At 38.3% G+C, this 15,265-nt stretch overlaps 1 protein-coding gene and 1 long non-coding RNA gene across 2 annotated transcripts in view; one reads left to right on the top strand and one right to left on the bottom strand.

The window, feature by feature from the left end:
• The window catches only part of Plcxd3 (phosphatidylinositol specific phospholipase C X domain containing 3), a 148,356-nt gene that overhangs the window by 119,700 nt on the left and 13,391 nt on the right, over window positions 1-15,265 (bottom strand). The gene's annotated exons all lie outside the window — the stretch shown is intronic.
• On the top strand, window positions 177-4,735 carry LOC126499740 (uncharacterized). The gene is made up of 3 exons (XR_007591175.1): window positions 177-383; window positions 3,857-4,115; window positions 4,453-4,735. It is a non-coding gene; the product is annotated as an uncharacterized lncRNA (long non-coding RNA).

The following is a 15,265-nucleotide window of genomic DNA, read 5'->3' as shown; positions in this document are numbered from 1 at the left end:
ACATGGCTAGCTTATGCCCGAAATAATTACACGGAAACTGTATTCTATTAAACACTGCCTGGCCTGGCTAGTTCCAGCTTCTTATTGGCTAGCTCTTACATATTGTTCTAACCCATTTCTAATATTCTATGTAGCCCACGAGCTGGCTTACCAGGGAGGATCTTAACCTGCGTCTGTCTGGAGCGGGAGAATCATGGCGACTCCTGACTCAGCTTCTTTCTCCCAGCATTCTGTTCTGTTTTCTCCGCCTACCTAAGGGTTGGCCTATCAAATGGGCCTAGGCAGTTTCTTTATTAATAAGAAATCACTCCCACATCAAGAATGGACCTGCTGCTCTGGTGTTTGAAGCCATGAACAATGAACATTTCTATAAATTATAACAGGTGAGCAACAAATCCTTGTGAACATTTGGAACATCGTTACCAAGTGCATAAAAAATTTTAATTGTTTTCGAGTTAATTATTAAGATTCAGAACTTTAGACACAACAGAATAAATGTAATCATAATGTATTAGTCAGGGCAATGGTGGAAAATAATGACTTTATCATAGAAATGTAATTTAACTTAGTTGTCAATATAATTATAATAAGGGTATGATGGAGAATTTGATGGAGAGAAGACGGGAATCAGCATGAGAGCTAAGATTTCAAGTTGTATGCCAAGAAGTCAGTAGGCATGTCCTAAAGCTGACAAGCCAGGAAGCACCAACATGAGATTATTACTAATGAAAATCCGTATCAGGAAAAGCTTCTAAAAGGACCGTCCAGAGAGTTTCTCTACAGGAAGAAATGGAAACAGGGACATCTGTTTGAACAATAAAGTTTTTGGCTATGATTTTTATGAATTAATTATAACAAATAAAGTAAAAACAAAAAATCCACAGTTATTAAAGGGAGTCGTGATACATAAAAATGCACTCATTACCAAATCATTATCATATGCCAAACATGTTAGATCCTAAATGTGTTAAAATGCAAACATGGTCCTGCACAGAACAAATTTGCAAAACAGAGATAAGTCAAAGGAAAACTCCTAACCATATCGAGTTTGCTAACTGTCACCATAGAAGCATGAACAATGCATGGAAATCTGAGCAGATGACAAATCGATTTGCTCTTCCTAAGCAGGTGACTAGATAATATAAATATGCATTATAAAACAGCACAAGGGAGTATATAAACATGCCTTGTGAATGGCAAACAATTGCATTCTTCATTCTGTAATTATAGCTTTTTATGACTTGTTTTCCTGAAAATATTTTTTTCCAGGAAACTTAAGATGATAATAAGTCATATATATTAAATTGTATGTGATGGACTTGGAGACAGTTGTTATTTCAACTTACTTTCTTTGAAGGCCTTGAACAAATAAAGAAGATCCTTTAAAAAATAAACTGTTTAGTATAATTTCTATTTGAGAAAATAACCTGAGATCACACTCGAAGCTAGCCATATTCTGTTTCAGAGGAGACAGTGAGTGGTTTAAGGATGCTCTTTGAAAGAGTTGATGATAATTCCAGAAGTTACAGTATTTGCCAGAGATGTGTGTGGTAGTTTGAAAGAAAATGACCCCATAGGGAGTAGCACTATTAGGAAGTGTGGCTTTGTTGGAGTAAGTATGGTCTTGTTGGATGAAGTCACCGTGGTGGTGGACTTTGATATCTCCTATGCTCAAGCTACACCCAGTGACACAGTTCACTTCCTGTTGTCCTTGGATCAGATGTAGAACTCTCAGCTTCTTCTCCAGCTCAATGTCTGTCTGTATTGCCACAATGTCCTGCCATGATGGTAATGGACTTAACCTCTGAAACTGTAAGGCACCCAATTAAATGTTTTCCTTTATAAGAATTGCTGAGGTCATGGTGTCTCTTCACAGCAATAGAAATCCTAACTAAGACAATGTGCTCGAGTGTTAGAAAGCTGATTCTCTCGAGTATGGTCTCGATGTGTCTGTATTCAGGTGACTCATTAGCTGGTCATCAAAGGAAAAATCACCATTGCAGAAGCTAATATAAATCTTACTTATATGGTCACTACAAAAGGGTGATTGTTTTCTTCTATAAACAGAGAAGAATATTTCTCTTTCTTTCTTTCTTTCTTTCTTTCTTTCTTTCTTTCTTGTCTTCTTTCTTTTTCTTTTTTTTTTTGAGACAGGATTTCTCTGTAGTTTTGGAGCCTACCCTAGAACTAACTCTTGTGGACTAGGCTGGTCTCGAATTCACAGAGATCCACCTGCCTCTGCCTCCTGAGTGCTGGGATTAAAGGTGTGTACCACCACCACCTGGCGAGAAGAATATTTCTAAAATAATATTATAGAAATTATAATTTAACATAATAGAAATAAAATAATGATATTTTCTTTTAAAAGAAAAAAGAAAACCTTCAGGATTTACTCAAATATTCACATCAGGTTAGTAAATATTATGAAATAATTATTGAGATGATGAGCTTCTCCTACCTAGCTCCTTAACATTTCATATGATATTGTATGTAGCTACTTTAATTTCTAATGCATTTTTATTGCCTAGAGAAAGCTACACATGACCCGAAATATTCTGACTTGCTAGGGAGATCCTGTATGGCATTAAAAATTAGCATGGAAATTATCCACGAAGTGGAAAATCCATTGACAGATAATTGAGGATTAGCAGTGTCTCAAAGAGAATAAAGGAGGAACTCTGACTTCTCAGGCTTTAATGAATCAATTACAACTGCTGGGATTTTTAAATTACAACATAAAGTAACATTAGTTCCCTCATGCAAATTGGTAGCGCATTTATTATCCTTTCTTGGTGACAAACATGACAATATGATTCCTGAACTGATAGAAACATTCTGCATTTAAATTTATCTAATGAAGAATAGGTACGTAGTAAATACTACAGACTAATTCACAAAAATAACCTAGTCAGTCACTATTACAGGAGTTTGGTTGCCTCTTTCTCTTGTGTTTAAAAGGAATATTTTAAAAGTTATCTTTCTCTTGTTAATTTTAAACAAATGTGTGTAGCTTTAGGAGACCCTGATAAGAAATATCCTCCTCCTTTATGGGAGTTGTGAATCCCAGGATGACATTGTCACTTGGGCATGGTCTTCTCTGTATGTGACAGTAAGGCACAGTATTCAACAGATAACCAGGTAGGCCTTGTATCTCTTTGTCTGTCTGTCTGTCTGTCTGTCTGTCTGTCTGTCTATAGCTTGACAAGCAAAATTAATGGCATTTACCTATATAGTGACACATGCTGAATAATGATTCATATCATACAACATATCCACTAAGGAGCATGCCATATTTACAATGTTGTGGGATATTTATTTATATCTGTCTTGCCTCCTGGTTTATTTACTGATATTGAAGTATTTAGTTTTCCTTGTCATTGAGATGCAGAGTTGTTATTCTCTGGCAAGCATTACTGAAGTAAATACATTATCATATATACTTCTTACCACTTCAGAAAAAAAAATGTGCAGAAAGAAGTTTGCATAGTGTCTTGGGACATTATCCTGAGAAAGGTCCACCAACAGGATGTCCTCAGTGTTTGTTAGAATGACTCTTGCTTTGCTCCAATTATTTGTATGGCTTATGTTGAATATCTACTTACCTTCTAGATGCCTGGAACTTTATATATGCAAAGTTCAACTACACACATCTGAATAAAATCCCCTAAGTGCTGAGAGTCTCAGGGGATTTTCTGCAGTGGAACATCTTACTTGTTTGCCATAGCTTGTTGCTGAGAGAATTAAACGCATCCTGTGTGACCCTGCTGGGAATAGTCCATTGAATGTTTGCATCTGGTTCCCCAGACTTTCTCTGTCTTTTTCATCTACTAATTTGCTGTGTATCCCTTCACCATAGGAAATCAAAGCCGTGTGACTGAATGTTGAGCCCTCTGGTCCCTCCTAGAACATCAATGATGTGGTTCTTGGAAACCACAAGTTCTTATTTTTCACGTTTTACACAGGAGAAAGCTAAATTACTGAAAGGTTAAGGACGCACAAACATTCTCATCAAGACTTTCTCTAAGAATCAAAATTATTCTGCAGAGTCATGGCATTAACAACTTCTTTCACTGTTCTTCTGGTATCCATATTATATATCCAACATGAAATTGTAGGTAAGTCACTTCCTTTTCATGAACCTAAGTTCCTTATCTGCAAAGGTAACTGAATTATTTTAATGCTTAATATTTAATTATTTTAATTATTAAAATCAAGTGAAACATGACTTAAATAATTTAGCTTAAAGCAAGAACTTAAGAAATGGTCATAGCTACTGGTATTATCAAGAAATTTTTTCATTGTATGAAATAGACTTTAATGTAAATAGTAAATAAAAAATAAAAGCACAAAAATCTGTCAGTGTTTGTCACTTTCACAAAATGCCTGAAAAAAAAATTTCAAGAAAAAAAGGTTTTTGTTTGTTTGTTTGTTTGTTTGTTTTTTGGCTCGTAGCTTCAGAGGTTTTTGACCCTAGCTGACTTGCTCTAAGGCTCTGAGACTGAGGTGAAACGCACCCCCGTAATGAGAAGTCTGTGATGATGGCACAGGCCTGCTGAACCAAGGTGTCCAGAAGTGGAGAGAAGAAGAGACCCAAGTACAAGAGGTTCCATTTGAGCACTCACAAGAGGAAACCTTCAGCACATATCCCCATCCCAGTGACTCTTCCAGCTAGACCCTACCTGTTGGTTTCTGCCACATCCCAACAATGCCATCAGATGATCACGCCCTCAGTGAAACAAGCTGCTAATGCCAGAGCCTTCATGATTCAGTTACTTCCAAAAAAAAAAAAAAAAAAAAAAAAAAAAATGTTGCGCTGGGGTAGCAAGGGGTTTTTTTTTTTTTTTTTTTTTTTTTTTTTTTTGGAAAAAAAATTAGTAACTAACCAACTCATTCTTTAATTGAACTATCAGATAAAAAATGTATGAGCAACTTAAAGGATATAATTATAAACAAATAAAATTTCCATACCCCAATAGCGCTTGTCTACATTTTACAATACACCAACCATAGCAGCAAGCAAATTTTAACACATGAGTTGTTAGGGGATACATCAAACTCATCAGCCTGGCGTTAGGGAAAGTAAACAGGACTCTGGAAGCAGAAGACTTACACCCAATTCCTATATTTGTTAAGAGAATTTGGGCCCACCTGTAAACCTTTCTGTGGGTCAGAGTCCTCATTGCTAACACACCAATAACATTCTCCTGGCTTCACTTTTCAGGGTGCTGAAAAGATTCAGAAACATGTTTTCTCGTTTTCTTCATCTGGAGTGGTACAGATTAAGATGTCTCTTCATGATTCCTAAGATTTTGCCTTGCTATACCACCTGCACTCTGGGGTTTTTAACCACCATAGACGCTTCATAGAAATGCTCATTCAGCTTTTAGCATCCTTTCGATGAGGCTCCCTATATCTGACTTATCCACTGTAGATTATCCTTTGCTACTATAAATCGCAACTGACCTAATTTTACAAAGACAGCAAAAGAAACACTCAATAAAACTTTTATCTCTTAGCAGCCCGCCTTTCTTTCTCCTAATGACCTAGGTCAGTGTGGCCCAACACAAAAGAGCTGGGAAAACTACAGGGTCACTTACAAACCTTCTGAAGAGGGTTTGCAAAGAATAGAAGCTCTGAGAACGAGGAGAGGAAGCACAGAAATGTGCTGTCTAAGGTTGGGGCTGGTGGCCTGATAAAGGGGCCTAAGAAATACCTGACAAAGTATCGTGACGACGACTACTCCACCCTCCCACACAGAACAGTTCCAGGAGCTCCTGTCACTAGTCTTCCAATGGACTGTAACCGAAAACAGAAAGTAAATTTTTTGACCCCTGAGCTTTATTCAAAAACATATATAATAAAGGCACTTCTCAGTAATAGAATGATTTAAGTGGATTTATAAAGTCCTCCATATAGAGAGCCTGTATCATTTACATAATCCCACAAAAATGCTCTGTACCAACTTCCAAACCTCATTAAGTTCACAGCTTTTAGAATTATTATTATTCTATATAATAATTATATTATTATTCTAGTTGTGCACAAGCGTGTTCTCACACACAACACACAGGTCTGTGTTGACATGCGAGGATAACAATAGAGATTTGGTTCACCACTGCAGGTTCTAGAGAATCAACTCAGATCATCAGACATTTCTTGCAAGCCCTTTTTACTCATTAGTGGATGGCACCTAGCATTTGATCTGTCATCAAAGCATATAGGCACACAGCTGCCACCTAGGTTATGGGTTCTAAATCAAATGCTTACAGTGTTCTTTTCTCTAAGTCACCACTTCTTACAGTATTCATTGTTTAAAAGACAAGATCTCCTGAGTAGATTGGGAGCATGGGGACCTTGGGAGAGGGTTGAAGGATAAGGGAGAGGCAGGGAGAGGAGGAGAGGAAATTGTAGAGCTCAATAAAAATCAATAAATAAAAAAAATACAATTAAGATGCTCAAAGCACATAAAACAGGAGGGCTTTAACTACTTAGAACAGATCATCATAACGTGTTTGTTGGAGCTAGGCATCCCTCAGAGCCTATTTTTCTCCATGTAACCAGCAATGTTAAGAAGGCATGACTAGACAAGGAGATGATGCTGATGCTAAACACATTAACGATAAAGAAAAATGTCAAGAAAAGGAAGATCAAAATTGTAACTATCAGATGGCTTAAAGATTATGAAGAATTATCCTGTGATTCGGTAATTTTGTTTTCAGGAATATACCCAAAATGAAAGCAAGGACTTAGCCCCCATCTTTGCATGTTTGTCCATCAAAATCACAGCAGCATTATTTTAAAAACCCAAAAGATAGGCATAATTGAAGTGTTTATTGACAGATGAACTGATAAACAAAATGTGGCATGGGCATATAATGCAGCACCAGTGGAAGGAAGCCCGGATGCAGGCTACGGTGTTAAGTGCAGTGCCAGCAGTGTTGAAGAAAATTGGGATACAGGATTCAGTGTGAATAAAACGTCCAGACATTTTGTAAGAAACAAGCCAGTCACAAAACAGCAAATGCAACATGATCCCACTAATTTGAGGATGCTAAAGCAGTCTCATTCGTCTAGAAGGAAAGAATAGTAATTGAAATACAGGGAACAATAGACAGTTGATGTTCAGTGGTTGCAAAATTACATTTGCAGAGAGGAGAGAGCACTTGAGATGGATAAGGGCTGCACAAGAGTTTGACAAATACCACGACACTTAACATGCCTTAGAATCATCTTAGAATGAGAAGATGAATGCCCTGCATATCTGACCACAGTAAAAATCATAGCACTGCTATGTAGAGCACCGAGTGCATGCCTAAACTCCTGTGCACTTGCCAATAGCTCCTTCAAAATGCCTCATTATGATGTGCAATATTCCAAATAACAGTTCCACGTCACAAAAAGTTATTCAGTGATTACGGTCTTAGCAGTCTTGTAAATGCACACACACAAACATAACATACATAAACACACACATACAAAGAAGAGGGAGGGAGGGAGGGGGAGAGAGAGAGTGAGGTGGGGAGGGATAGGAATAGGAGAGAAGAACCAGAGAAAAGGGTAACCTTTTAAAATTAAGTGGAACAGTTTAAATCCATAATGGTGTCATCTTAAGAAGGCAAATTCTGTAATTTAGAAAAAGACCTCATAGGATCCTTGCACAATAGTGTCAGCAGTATTTGCAAAGGGCCTAGCACACTGCCTAGAATACAGAAAATGAAAATTTAATGCCAGTACTATTTGTTACAATTGTTTTAAATTGGGGGAAAGAATTTAATGACACCATTTGCACTTAATTTTCTATAAAAGCATTCACTCACAAAAAGGAATGCGTATTCCTTATGATTCTTGATCAACATTATGGCAGCAGTGAACCAGGTTATAGAGACGGGAGCTGGAGCTTTGTCATATTCTGTTCTGAGTCTGGGGGAAAATATCCCCTTCAGTGGGAAAAAATGTAATTTTCCCCAAATATTAGCCAAGAAAATTTATCTGAAAGCAGTGTTTGGGGAAAGGTTCTACACTCTCCAAAAGGGAGCAATCAATTCCAGTCTTCTCCTTGACACTACCCGAATGGACAAGAAATAGAGGCTATGCAGCCAGGAGACCTTTGCTAGAACCAAACACAACTGACAGAAAAGAAAGAAGGGAAGGAAGGAAGAATGGAAGGAAGAAGGAAGGAAGGAAGGAAGGAAGGAAGGAAGGAAAAAGAAAATTATTTCTGTACTTTTAATCGTCATTATAGAGACTCCAGAAACTTATAGGAGCAGATGCCCAGATCCACAATCAACCATTAGATAGAACTCAGAGAAAACCCACAAAACAGAGTGAGGAAGGGTTGGAGAAGCCAGAGGGGTCAGTACACCACAAGAATACAGCCCACAGAAACAACTAATCAGGGCCCATCGGGGCTCACAGAGACTGAACTGAATCACAGAGCCTGTATGGGACTGTGCTAGGTCCTCTGCACATATGTTATATTTGTACAGTTTGGTGTTCTTGTGAGACTCCTAACAGTGGGAGTGGGGCTCTCTCTGACTCTTTAGCCTGCTCTTGGACCCCTTTCCCCTACTGAATTGCATCATCCAGCCTTTGTATGAGGGTGTGTTATCCCATATACGGTTGCTATCCCTGGGAGACCTGCTCTTTTCTGAAGAGAAACTGATGAATAGTGGATCTTGGGGAAAGGCAAGAGGCAAGGGAGAGACTGGGACGAGAGGAGGAAAGGAAAACTACAATCTGTATGAAATGTATGAGAGAAGAATAAATTTTTAAAAAGCTTAAAATCAGCACAGTTTTATGACAAACAAGAAGCACTCAAAATCAAAATGCTGTCTCCCAGGGTCAAGGACCAATCTGTCTCCCATTGAAAGATTCTCTGAATTTCACATCACAGCAGAATCATTTCGGTTCTAACATGGGATTTAATGCTCTACCGGGGTACCTGTGAGGCTGAAGCAGTTGCACCGAGGTTTGGGGTTTGTCTTGTTTTGTTTTTCATTGATAACATTTGCTTTTTATCTCATCGAATAGCAAATGGTATAATTCCATTTTGCAGCAGTTATAGGGCACAAAGGAAAACACAGTGCCTGGTTTAAAATATAAAGCAAACTTTCAGTCTCACTCTTGCTGAAGTTTAGGAATTATGTTTGATTTGTTCCTTGTAAAGAGGAAATAAGAAAATATCTAGGCCCATCTTAAAAGGTAAGGTAAAACATTAAAATACACCAACAGTGTTTCTAAAAGAATGAGAACTATGCAAAAGTGTAATTTATACTTGCCAGTGGAAAGAATTCTGAAAACAAAGCAAAGCAAAATACTAACAGAAACCTAAATTATACAATTGGGCCTTGGAAACTTGACAGCTCTCTGGATTCACCACCTAACATTTCTATGCACCTGGACACTTCCGAAATGAGAATGATACTGACTCACAGGGTTGCAATAAAGGTTGCAGTAAAGATTAGAAAATAAATGCATCTATTGGAATATAGACCCTTGTTTTTTAAATTGTTTATCTTATTTTACAAAATCATATTATAATTACATTATTTTCCCCTTCCTTCCAAACCCTCCCATATACCTCTCCTTACTCTCTTTCAAATTCATGGCCTTCTGTTTATTAATTGCTGTTATATACACATATGCATATATATATATATATATATATGTATTCAACTTGCTCATTCTGTATAAAGGTAATTATATGTCTTCAGAGCTGACCATGGCTCTCTATTAAATGGTATCACAGAGTTATGAACACAGTGTTATAATATATTAGCAATATTTCTGAGAGACATTTTACCTACACAAAGGTCTTCAGCTAAAGAAAACATGGTAGAAGAGAATCACACCTGTGGAGCAAAGCCAATTGTTGAGAGCCAGACCTATCTAAAGCTTTCTCTGAGACCCAGAGGAACCTAGTTCTGTGTCCTATCACAGAACAAGACTTAGTAACAACTGGTCTCAAACGGGCCAGAGCCTTGAAGGAATTAAGGTTTTGGTTCCTGGTAATTTGGTTTCCCCCCACCCATCTAAAAACTGGATTATTGGTTCCAAATCCATTGCGTGCTTAGTGTATACCACCACCGCCTGGCAAGATGGTGTACTTCTGTACTTATTAATAAACTTGTTTGGCATGGACATAATTTGTGCAAGACCTCCTGATCCCAAACCTTTTGTGCTTTCTTGTCATCTCCTGGTCTTTCTGTGAGGAACCTGTGACTGATGAACAACATACTGACAACTTGAGACAACTTCCTTCAGCTCCTGCAGAGGGACTCCAAGCCTTAGTGAGTTCTCTCACCTTGACCAAAAGCCTCTGAAAGGTCCAGAACAAAGCAGAACGGCTTTACTCCACTACTGCCCTCTCAGGAATCTAAAACCGAAGGGGCAGGTACATAAAAAGAACAATGAAATTCTAAGCAACGGTCATCAGGCCTGGAAGGAAACCAGGAGAGACAGTGAGGTCGTGGGTAAGCAGGTGAAAGGCAGCGAGGGAGGCTTCTGGGCAAAGCAATGCTTCAGGTGAAACCACTCAGACACAGGTTCCTCCCTTTCCTCTGCCCTCCTGGGATAACGAGTAGAAAATGAACCCATAAAACCATCTTGTCGGAGGTAAAATGGTCATGCTTTTTCTGGATGTTTGGAGCTGTAAAAAAATTGCTGAACTTCTCTAATATTTAATTGGGTAACATAGCTCACCTGACAGGGACAGTGAACGTCTGAGAGGCAGAGGACCTGTAGATGGGAAAGCCCAACCATTATGACTATGTTCTACATTTCAATATACAAATGAGAAGGAGGGCTCTAAAGAGGGCTTTTGATTGCACTGATAATTCAGCTTTTTCTATGGAAATTAACATACTGTCTCTGGTTTATTCTTCCAGTGGGTCTTTTTCACCATAGATTTTTTTTTTTTTAAAAAAAACTATGTCCTCTGGTCAGTAGAAAAGAATTGCCTAATCTATCTTGGTCACTTCCATGTTCAGCCTTTATCTCCAGCCGAGATGTATTTAATTATTAATGTATAAGTTACATATAAATGAGTTCTGACTCTGAGCGTTATTATGGTGTTTCCATCCCTATCCAGGAAGAGAAATCGCCCGCAGAAGTCTATGCAGCGGAAATCCTCACAGAATCAGAAACTCGAGAAGATGGTTTGGACCAGAGTTCAAAAGGTTTCCTATATTTTCCCCTCAGCCCTTCCCAGCAGACACTGAAGATGACACCGTATGTTAGTGTAATATCACACTGAAGAGACCCGTCTAAGAAGGTAATATGATCTAGCCATGTTCACTCAGTGGGACTGCGAGTGAATAAAGGTTGTTATCCTTATAGCTGGAAGCCTTTCCAGTGTTAGATGCAGACAGAGCTATGAAAGCCGGAGCAGAACAAACCCTGCAGGACAAACCTGGAAGTACTTACAGCAAAGCTCGCCTTAATCTAACGGGGCAGGGTCTTTCCTTCATTAATTTTCCCGTTTTCTTTTCCCTTTCTTTCTTTTCTTTCCATTTTTTTTGTTTTCAAATATGTTTAAAAACAGGACACAAAATTTAAAGCATCAAATATATTCACATTACCATAAATGATATGCAAAATGTTAGCATTATAAAAAACTACCTGAAACTATACTCATTAAATAACTCTCCGTGGCCCCGACCTTCCAGACCCTCGCAAGCATTTTTCTGTTTCCACAAATTTATCTATTTCATGTATCTCAAATCCATGGAAGCATACAGTGTGCATATTTTTGTGATTAGCGAAGTCACTTAGCATAATGTTCTCAAAGTTCATTTACTGGGCAGGTTCATTTTCAGGTCAGTTTCTAAGTATACAATATAAAGCACTAATGATCGCAATTAAAGGGAACATGGTCTGAACTCAAAGAGCCCCAGCACCAACCCGAGCTCAAATACTTAGGGTTAAAAGAGAACGCCTGTGAAGCAACTGCCAAGCTTCAAGTAGCTCATGATCCAGCCAAACAAGCTGTCACTTAGAGCATGTGAGGGACAATTTGTTAGTGTCGCATTACTGGTGGGAAAAGGCAAGAAGCACCATGATCACTACAGGGGGAGCCAGCTGACCTGCTTCTGGGTGCTGGTTCCCTCATCCACCCAACAACTTACTGGGCATTTAGCCTCTAAATTCCTTAAAAGAGTTGTTGGCCCACAGGTGAAACACCTGCTGTTAAATGATTTCAAAAGGGAATTTCACAGGCTTATTGAATATTTGCAGAGCTTCAGGTTGCACGACGGAAAACATTCTGTGCGTAGATGGAGTGGTGCTTGCAGTCATGTGAGTGAACGGAATTTGATGGAGCTACACGACTCGGTGGCTTGACGTGGAGAACACCAGGTTACATGTGCTTGGCCATAATTATTAAAAATAAAGGGCTGTAACTATACACAAACTTGTATTCAGGTCTTGAAATTTTATTGCTGCCTTAAAGGATGTCTTTTAGGTGTGAAAGCTTACATTCTTTTTCCTTTCATGTTAGTAGTACTGGGTACATATTTATATTTGCACGTGTGAATATGTGTTCACATCAGTGTATACGCAGGTGTTTGCGCATCTAGATGCCATAGGTTGATGTTGGAAGTCTTCCTTGCCTTGACCAATCTCTTCCAAAGTGTGTGAAGCAGAGTCTCTGGATTTATTGATTTGTCTAGGCCGACTTCCTGATGAGCTCTGTGCATCTCGCAGATTCCTATAGCTAGAGTCAGAGATATGCGCAGTTCTGCCCTGCTTTGCATGAATAATGTGGACCCGAACTCAGCTATTCATGACTGTGCTGAGCACACTGCTCACTGAGCTCTCTCTCCAGAGTACTTTTGAATACACAGTTTGCCTCCCCTGTGCAAAGGAAAGGCTATACTAAGGCACGCACACACAATTATTTTACTAGTTTTGACATTACATATATTATACATTTAAATATACAGGTATTTTATTGGTGTATGATTCCTTTTTAAGAAAACAATGGCTGATATCACCCTCTAACAGGAAGAAAAAACAGAAGAAGCACACGGGTGTTAAAAGACTGTAAGTCGCCGGGTGATGGTGGCGCACGCCTTTAATCCCAGCACTCGGGAGGCAGAGACAGGCAGATCTCTGTGAGCTCGAGGCCAGCCTGGTCTACAAGAGCTAGTTCCAGGACAGGCACCAAAGCTACAGAAGAGAAACCCTGTCTCGAAAAACCAAAAAAAAAAAAAAAAAAGACTGTAAATCATGTCCTGCCCCCAAAATAATGCTTATTGTAACATATACATGAGGAGGGTCAGGGGTAATACTATGTGTATAGTATAATTTTCAGTACTCAATCTGGTCCACTTATAAATACTTGATACTTTTAAATCATTTAGTGTAAGAGTCAGTGCACACACACATGCACACACAGAAATCAATGTTTTGAAATACACACATTCATATTTACTAAATAGTTAAGACAAAAAAATAAATGAAGCATATTTAAGTGACTGTCTACGTGAGTCACATGCCTGTCTTTTTGAGCAATTCTTTGGAAAATGTTTGTTCTTACAATTTTAAGTGTATTTCCCCCATCTTTTATTTTGTCAGTATAAGTAAATACTATTGCCAAATATTATTTCCTGTAACTCATTTTTAAAAACATTTCTTTCTAATTTTTATTGGCAGAAAGCTGTGATCAGTAAGTTGACTTGAGAGAGAAACAGTATTCGTGTAATTTAAAATTCTCCTCCAAAAAGTCAGGTTAAAAGACCTAAGTTGTAAATAGTGACGGGTGAATCTGATGTATCCAGTCTGTCAAGAATAACAGGGTGACTTCATATAACACATCCCTCATTCATTGGGGCATTATTAGGCACCACGCACTAGGCTAAATATTTCATACTGGTTACTCCAGGTCACTCACAGCATGAGCTTATGAAAACAGATTCTTACCTCAATTTTGATAAAGAAACTGATGTTCAGAGAGATTAAATAACACGCCATAAACTACACGGTATGTGTGAGCCAAGGAACAGCCTCAGAGGATCTAACTCAAATCTTATGGGAATCCCGAGGTGAAAGATGAGCATTCAGGCTCTCCGAGGCTCCTTCTGCTGCAGAAGATGGCTTTTCTAGTTAAGAATCACATTAATAAAAGTTTCTTTCCTTAGGTTTGATTTATTAAAACCTTCATTGCTTTAAGCTTTATCATTTAGATGCTTTAATTTAGAACTGCAGGAACCTGACACTTTGTGAATCTGAATGGTCACATCTTTATTTGTTGTGGACTTAGAACCTTAAAGAGTTAGCCATCTGGTTTAAAACCCTCTTTCATAGTCCTGAGGCTTCAGCTGTACATTATCTTCTGCAGAGCACAGGACACATCCTGTGTCTTTGCAGAAAGAGAAGAGAATGCATCTAATATTTAGTCTTTTGAATGGTCATCCAAAAAAAGTATTAGTTTCTATTGAGGCCAATCTGAGGTTCATATAGAAGCTACCAACCTAAGACATTTTAAATGTTAGGGTCCTGTAATATTTTTAAAAAGTGTGCAGGCGCCATGATCCTACTTGAGAAAATCTGTAGCATATCAGCAAGACACCAGAGGGAATAAGAGAGAGTACAAATTTCTAGGTAAAATTTCTAGCTACACTTCTAGTTAGATATCTACACATAAATGCCCAGCGAAGAACAAACACACAGGGCTTGAGAGGCTCCAGGATCCTCTTTTTAAGGTGAACAATTTTCTTTATATGAAGTATATGAAGTCATTCTACAAAGATGATGAGGAATACTTGTTTTCAAAAGGATTGATGTCAGCTCCAATGCCCAAGGAATTTGAGGAAATTAGATAGTTGCATCAGAGACTGAAATAAACCTCTAGATAATTTTGAGGACACTGTCTTACAAAAAATGTTGAGGACTGGAGAGATGGCTCAGCAGTTAAGAGCCCTGGCTGTTCTTCCAGAGGTCCTAAATTCAATTCCCAGCAACCACATGGTGGCTCACAACCACCTGTAAATGAGATCTGGTGCCCTCTTCTGACCTGCAGGCATACATGCAGACAGAACACTGTAACGTAATTGATAGATATAGATATCTAGGATCTAGATAGATAGATAGATAGATAGAGAGAGAGATAGAGAGATAGAAAAATGAAATGTTGAATGAAGATATCTAGATAGATAGATAGATGATAGAAAAATTAAATATTGAATGACATTCTTCACATTCTCATAAAAACCACATAGAAACATTAACTATACAAGTATGTAGTTCAATGGTAAATACAGAAAAT

This window comes from Alexandromys fortis, unplaced genomic scaffold (assembly GCF_014885135.2).
Source record: "Alexandromys fortis isolate MF-2015 unplaced genomic scaffold, M_Fortis_MF-2015_v1.1 scaffold_37, whole genome shotgun sequence".
NCBI lineage: Eukaryota > Metazoa > Chordata > Mammalia > Rodentia > Cricetidae > Alexandromys > Alexandromys fortis.
Note: the sequence above shows the minus strand (reverse complement) of the source record. Positions and strands in the feature narration are given on the sequence as shown.